Source organism: Myodes glareolus, chromosome X, assembly GCF_982192425.1.
Source record: "Myodes glareolus chromosome X, mMyoGla1.1, whole genome shotgun sequence".
In the NCBI taxonomy this organism is placed as follows: domain Eukaryota; kingdom Metazoa; phylum Chordata; class Mammalia; order Rodentia; family Cricetidae; genus Myodes; species Myodes glareolus.
The window spans coordinates 30,806,869-30,814,461 of NC_142053.1; the positions used below are offsets into that span (position 1 = coordinate 30,806,869).

Here is a 7,593-nt window from a genome sequence, read left to right on the forward strand (position 1 = left end):
CTTCAGGGGGAGCCAATGCTTCTGGCCTGCATGGGCAACTGTACTCATATGTACATACTCCCACTCCAACATACATATACATAATTAGAAGTAAAATAACCTTTTTAAATTATTTTCAGAGACTGTGGATGCAATCATACTTTTATCACTGTTCTATGGCTTCTTCTTTATGAAGTCAGAGACTGCTAAATGTAAGGTGGTGTAGGAGGCTTTCATTGGTTATTAAAGAAACTGTCTTGGCCTAGTTGATAGGGCAGAACTCAGGTAGGCAGGGAAAACAGAACTGAATGCTGGGAAGAAGGACAGACAGGCAGATGCCATGGTTCGCCTGCCTGAGACAGACGCTGGTTAGACTCATGCCAGTCAGCCACAGTCAAGTGGTGACACACATTAATGGAGATGGGTTAAACTAATATGTGAGAGTTAGCCAATAAGAGGCTAGAGATAATGGGCCAGGAAGTGTTTAAATGAATACAGTTTCTGTGTGATTATTTTGGGTGTAAGCTAGCAGGGCCACCAGAACAAGGGGCCCCGTTCCCGCCATTCAACAGTAAGGAATCACACTCCTAATCACAATACAATCTACTGACATCTCAGTCATAATTATCAATTATCATCACCCACATTCAAACAATCTTTGAGTATTAGAATTGTGACTCAATGCTCATTGGGATCTACATAGTTCCCATCTATTTCAGTATCTGACGATATCTCTGTCTTGGCCAACATTCTATAAAATGCCTTTGATTGAACCCAGATGTAGATTGTATGTATATATCCATTCTTTCCTTGGGGGATGATTCCTCAGTGTTCACATTAGCTTTCTCAACATCCTTTAGAACCAGCAATAGAGTTAAAGGAGGACAGATCACTATTTTACTGGGAGAACTTTGGCTTTGGCATCTGTCAGACTGCTGAATCATTGTCACTTAGCTATCTAATTCTACCTTCTCTAGAATGTCTCAGTACATAAAGCCAAATACTCACCATGTTTAGCAACATTGCTCTGCTATGTCTAGTCTTGGAGACAGCAGTAAGTAAAGGCTGTTTGAAGTTCCATACTCACAGTCTGGCTGTGGACCAGTATTTTCTCCGTCATTGCACACCCATATCCTTCTTACCAGAATCTATGAATGGACAAGATTTAATTCTCCTTGCCCCTATTTTACACCTGATTCGTTATTGACTTGCCTCTAGGCCTAATTTACTGGTATCTGTAGGTTGACTCCAAACATTCAAATTTACATGTTTCCTGATGGTTCACAATCACTTTATTACCACTGCATGTTTTATAGATTTGTGATATGATGTAAACTTGTTCACAATGTTTAGTTAGGGTAGGTGCATATTCATACTACTAAAGAAATGACCATTTTGCATGTTGCTAACCTGTAGGGTGGACAAGGAAAAGTATCTAGCTATGTTTTACAGAGTCAAATATTTATAACTTACATAGTACATAACATGTTTTATACTGTCTTCTTTTTCTAGGACTCAGACTTATAAGTCCAGTTTTTTTTTTCTTTTCAAAGTTTGAGTATTTATTAGTTTTTAAATAAGAGAAGTACTATTTTAATTTCACATCTTGGCTACATTTCAACACAGGCAATGCCACAGAGTACCAAGCCCCACACTAAGTCAGGCATCAGCTCCCTCCCACCCTCCGTGCACAAGGCCCTGTCCAAGACCCTTTACTTCCCAACTAAACACAACTGACAGATGAGTTCGGCACGAAACAGCAACAGGGGCCTGCAGCAAGCCAGAGGGTTGCAGTGAGCCCCTCCTACAGACGACTTGTCACACAGGGCAGACAGCAAGCTCGCTCGTGGTGTAACCCTTGGCACACGCTCAGACTCAGAGACACAGGCACACTCTGCCCCGTGTACATCTCAGGACCTCAGTGGGACCTCTCTGCATGGGGACAAGACTGTGCAGGATGGCTTCAGAGCATGGGGCCATATCCAGGTCAGCGTGGTGTAAGGCGTACAAGGGTAAGAGAGGCCATGTCAGCGATGAATAGCGTTATGAAAAACATTCCCAGCCAGCAGGGCAGACGTGGTGCTTGATGGTCCAGTTTCGGCAACAGTAAGGTTATCCAGTTTAAAGCCTACTGTGAACATATCACTGCTTCTTTGGCTCTGGGCTGAGGCCATTTACTCCAAGCTTGGTAACAGAAAACAGGTTCCTCGGCATGGAAACAGCCTAGAGAAGGCCAGGGTCCCAGGGGCAGGAGGAAGATAGCAAAGTTCACCGTGGCTGGGGACAGAAGACAGGGAAACCTGCCTAGTCACTAGCATTGAAACAAACATGTAAAGTGTGAGGGGCTTTAAACTAGAAACACCTGGAATAAAAACTAAAAATAAAAATGAAAAAACAAAAAGCAAAACTGAAAAACTGAACAGTCAAGCTCCTCTTTCTAAATCACTCATTTACATATCGTGTCAGGGTATAATGTACAGACAAATGCATCCTGCAGGAAACACGGTCAACCCTTGGGGCTCAACAGCATGTCACAGGACAGAGTCCTAGAAAGTTTCATCTCACATGGGTGTCTTTTAATGGGGGGGATCAGAAAATATCTGGCCAGGCTGGGATGAGGCAAATGGGAACGGTTCAGAGCCCAAGGGTTTCCTCTCTCAGAGGGCGGGTGAGCAAGGGAGGAATGGAGCATGCAGGAAAGAACTCGTGAGTTACATCCCAGTCCCCACCCTTAGGAAAAACAGAAAGAGAAGACAGTTCCCATCACACCACACCCCACCCACATCACCCCACACCCACAGCAGTACCTCAGTGCACCCTCTCTGCTGCCCGCCATGCCTGGGTGAAAGAGGGGGCTGTGAGGAGGGTGAGGAGCGGTGGAGAGCCACACTTCAGTTCGGTTTCCACTCTCCAGCTCTGGCAGGAAGTCTGCAGTCATCTGATGCCTGACATAGAGCTGGAGTGCGAGGTGGCCATGACAGGGGTGCCATTGTTGGCAGAGTAGCCTTGCCTCAGCGTCTCGAAGTACGAGGCCTGCACGGGCTTGTGACACAGCAGCACTTTAATGGCGTCTTCTATTTTAAACCACTCTCTCTTCCGTCCAATCTTCACTGAGTCTTCCCAGTCTTCCAGCACTTCCATGACAATGAGCACATACACATACGTCCTGTGCTTCCTCTCCTGGTTCTCAAAAATTCCAACCAGTCTTCCCAGTGTCCCTTTCACTCCAGCCTCCTCGCAGACTTCCCGGACCGCTGCCACACTTGGCTCCTCCTCGGGCTCCATGCCTTCTCCAGGGACAATCCATCGGTCTGGATGGCCGCTACTGCTCACAAGCAGCACCTCCTCGCTCTCGCTGCGGAAGCACAGGCACGCGGCCCTCTTTTTGTAGCTGTCGCCTTCGTAGGTGCGGGTCTGGTTCGACTTGAGCTTCATCATCCTCCGTGCCCTGGTGGGGAGCCGTACGGGGGCGGCTGCCGTTGCTACCGCCACCACCACCGCCCCCTCTATCGCCGCCGCCCTAAGTCCAGTTTTTTTGAGAATATTTCAGAATGATACAGGTATAGTTTTTGAGGACCTATAGCAACATTTTAATGCATTTTCATATTTTGTTACAACACATATAAAAGTATTCTGAAGTAGAATGGAAAAGAAGACCTAGACACTGGCAAACACTGTAAGGAATATCAGATGTCACTTGTGAAAACCACAGCATTTGGCTCACTGTATTTTTACAAGTCACAAAATGGCATTAGCAGAGAGGAAGTTGATAACAGTGCTGTCAGAAATGATCAAAGAACTGAACAAACAAGTGACAAAAGGAACATTAAAGTTTATGAGCTGAAGGAGGTTGAACACATGCTTTTGACATTAAAATTTCTCTCTGTCTCAAGTCGATATAAGGTATAATTGTTTTGTTCTTTAAAAAATGGTCCTTTTGAAGTACCAAAAGTTCCTCAGCTTATTTGCTTCTGTGGAGCCTACAGAAATGAGCACTGATTCTCAGAAGTGATGGAAGTAGGGGCTAGGTGGTGTAGAAGGTAAAATAACAGAGAGGAAAAAAAGATGCCTGAGGTTTTCTGAGTAATTCACTCTTAAAGAAGCTTGCACTGCATAAAACATTGTCCTCAATACATGGCATGCTCTGCTATATCTACTTTGTAGCTCAACTGTGTGTTCTTTGGGTCAATGAGTTGGTTAGAACCCTAAGGAGAGCAGTCAAGCCAGGTCTATTAAATTATTTCTGTCTGACATTATGCTGTAATTCTAAGTGATTCCACTTTTATAACCTTGTAGAAGACACATTTTTTTCTTTTAACCTTTATTGATGATTTTCAAAATTGGAAAACATTGAAGATAAAGATAATGAGTCATATTTGTCATAAAACCAGGGACTGTTTTACTGAAAATTTGAATGACAAATTTTTTAAAAAATGAAATTCTAACACTTAAAGAATATTTCATTGTATAATTCATAGTTCTCTTATTTAAGTTTTAATTAATCATCTACATACCAGACACAGATGTAAATACTAGAAATACAGCAATAAAATAGACAAAGCTCTGCAATCATCAGGCTTTTATTCTAGTAGAGGAACAATAGCAGAAAAAAACTAGAAATACAATGTAGAATTAAAATATCAGGCAATTATAGCTTAATATGGCTCCTTAGAAGAACTAGTGAGTGTTTGTGTTTTCATAACTATTTGCATATCTGCTGTTGATAAACAATGGACTGCAGAATATTTTGAAGTTGTTTGTGATTAAGCAGTATAAATATGCTCCTTGAAAGCTTGTCTCCCTTATTTTATATGCCAAACATTTTTTTCAGTGATCACAAATATATCATTATTATAGTTTAAAGAGGGCCTCTTGCTGACCAATCTCTATAGGATTTTTATTTATATTTTGTCTTATGTTATTTTATGGAGAAATATTAATTCTCCAGTTTGGCATTACATAAGGAACTGGAACTTGAAAACAGGAAGTGATTTCTACAATTTGCTAAAGAAGTAAATAAAAATCAAAACAAAACTGATAAGACTTTGGAAAAAAATATACTATAAGCATAAGCAAAGGAGAAAAAATAATTGTGTTGACTTTCACAATTCAAAAGTGACTGTCTTTCTTACTGAACAAATCAAGCTACAGTGTTTTGTTTTCTAGAGACTAATAATTTACTTTGTAGCCAGTGACTGAGCATGATTTATTTGCAAAGCATGGTGTAGACGACAGGAAAGCAGGGAGATGGAAGAGAGGAGAGGGAAGAGGAGGGGAAGGGAGGAGAGTGAGTGGGTAGATAAGAGTAGAAGGATGGAAAGAACAGGAGAGAAGAGAATAGAAGAGGGGATGAGAGAAAAGAGAGGAGTGGAAGGGGAAGGAGAGGCAAATGGAGTGGAAAGGAGGGGATAGAAGAGAAAAGGGAGGGGAGAGAAGAAAAGACAGAAGAGAAGAGAGAAATAAAGGGAGGAGAGGGGAGAAAGAAGAAGAGGATAAGGGAGAGGAGAGAAGCGGAGGTAAGAGAAGTAAAAAGAGGAAGAGGTAGAAAGAAATAGAGGAATAGAAAGAGACAGGAAAAAGAGAATATGTGTGTAATAGGAAAAGAAAAATGGCAGGGGAAAGAGAAGGTGTGTGAACTGAAAAGTTTATGCACAGGTAAATAAAATAAAATATCCAAATAAATACTTTGATATAATTTAGACATTTTAAATATTAAACATTCTTTAAATATTGCATGTGATATTTTTATATCTAATCTTTGGAGATTATAATGAAATCAAATTATTTCCCCTTCCCTTTCCTCCCTCCAAACATTAACATGTATCCACCGTTGTTCTCTATCAAATTCATGACCTCTTTTTCTTTAATTTCTATTATATATGTGTGTTTGTGTTTGTGTGTGTGTGTGTGTGTGTGTGTGTGTGTTACTTGTATGTATGTGTTTTCAGGAAATTTGACATGGCTGCCTAAATATTACCTGAATAAGGATGATAAATATAGACATGCTTGGACGGGGGAACTCATGATAACCCAATTCTGAAGACAGAACTACAGGCAATTAAGGAATGCTGAGAGTTGTAGAAATAGTTTTCCCCAGGGAAGAATATACAGTGTATTCTGATGGTATTCACTCCCTCCTCCACTCCCTCCTAGATCCACCCCCAGATTGTCACCCACCCACTTTTGTCTTCTCTCTTTTATTTTTTAAACTCACTGAGTCCAGTTTGTGTTACTCATATTGTCAGTCTCCCAGAAGCTAACAATTGCAAATAACTCCTCCAGGGCTTGGACTTTGTGCCCCAAACCCCTGTCCATACTGGGATTTTGTCTGGTTAGAGCTTCACAGGTCTTGTGCATGTTGCTGTAACTGATGTGAATTCGTGTGTAATTATCTTGCTGGATTTGGAAAACATTTTTTCCAGTGCTTTGAAATTATCAACAACTGGTTCTAACAATCATTTTGTCCCATTTGCTAAAATTTCCAATCTTTGGGGAACAGGGTCTAATATAGATATTTCATTTAGAGGTAAGCACTCTACAGTTTCTAATTCTCTGAATCTTGACCAGGTGTGGGTTTTTGCACTAATTGCTATCTACTACTAGTGTCTCCAATGTGGGCTGAGTGTTTCCCTAATGCATGGTTGCAGTGATAATTCGTTAAGAGTGGTTTTAAAAGAAAAGTCTTTAGATGGATATCTGTTTTTACTTTTTACATAATAGGACTTGTTTGTGATATGGCAGGAATTTATTCACTCCATTAACCTAATTTTTAACTTTTGGGCTCCAAATTCCAATTGTGAATTGTTTGGGGGAATTTTTTTATAGTCAGTTGTGGTTGGCTGGATGATTGAACACATAACTATTTTACTTTCATTAATGTTCTAATTGGAGTTTTTATTGAAATTATGAAGAGGATATTTCTAGGGGAATAGGGCACAAATTTGGAGCTCCAACTTGTTAGGTTCTTCTTATAGTAATCTAGAATGCTACCATAGGAAGAATATCTTGGCCTGGACAGACATATGGTTCCATGAGTTTTCTGGTTGCTTGGTGCTATGAAGTATTGGAAGGGGAAAGGTATGTTTAGAACATTGTCTAAACAACTGGTCATCTTCCAATATTACTTGTCTTAATGCAGGGTAACTTCATCTATCTACTTGCACAAACTGAGAACCTGGTGTTTAATATAGACTGGAATTTAGCATGTCTCCCAAATTAGGTTTGGGAGGTTAGGGTATAGGTGGAAGGAACTGCAGTTACTTGTTAAAAATGATGTAATGTCAAGCTAAAAGTCAGTCGTCTTGTGTGCAAGAAAATCCTACAAAGAAAGTATTCCTTATGAAGACTGTCTTCTAGCTCCAAATTATAGCAATAAGCCCCAGAAATAGTCATGAACTCTAGAATGTTTCTAATTCTAAGAAAAAGATTCAGAGAAAGCAGAGGGTCATCTTTTTCTGCTTTCTCCAAAGAAATGAGGGTACTTTAAAAATGATGGTAGCCAAAGTGGTTGTGGAAGTTTAAATCTCAAAGGCTCATATATTTGAATGCTTGTTCCCCATTTGGTGAAATGGTTTTGGAAGGATTAGGACGTGTGGCCTTGGAGGAGATGGATCA

At 40.6% G+C, this 7,593-nt stretch overlaps 1 pseudogene; it reads right to left on the minus strand.

Moving 5' to 3' along the window:
- Positions 1 to 2,775: 2,775 nt before the first annotated feature.
- LOC125403678 (diphosphoinositol polyphosphate phosphohydrolase 1 pseudogene) lies at positions 2,776 to 3,444 on the minus strand (annotated as a pseudogene).
- Between the last annotated feature and the right edge of the window lie 4,149 nt (positions 3,445 to 7,593).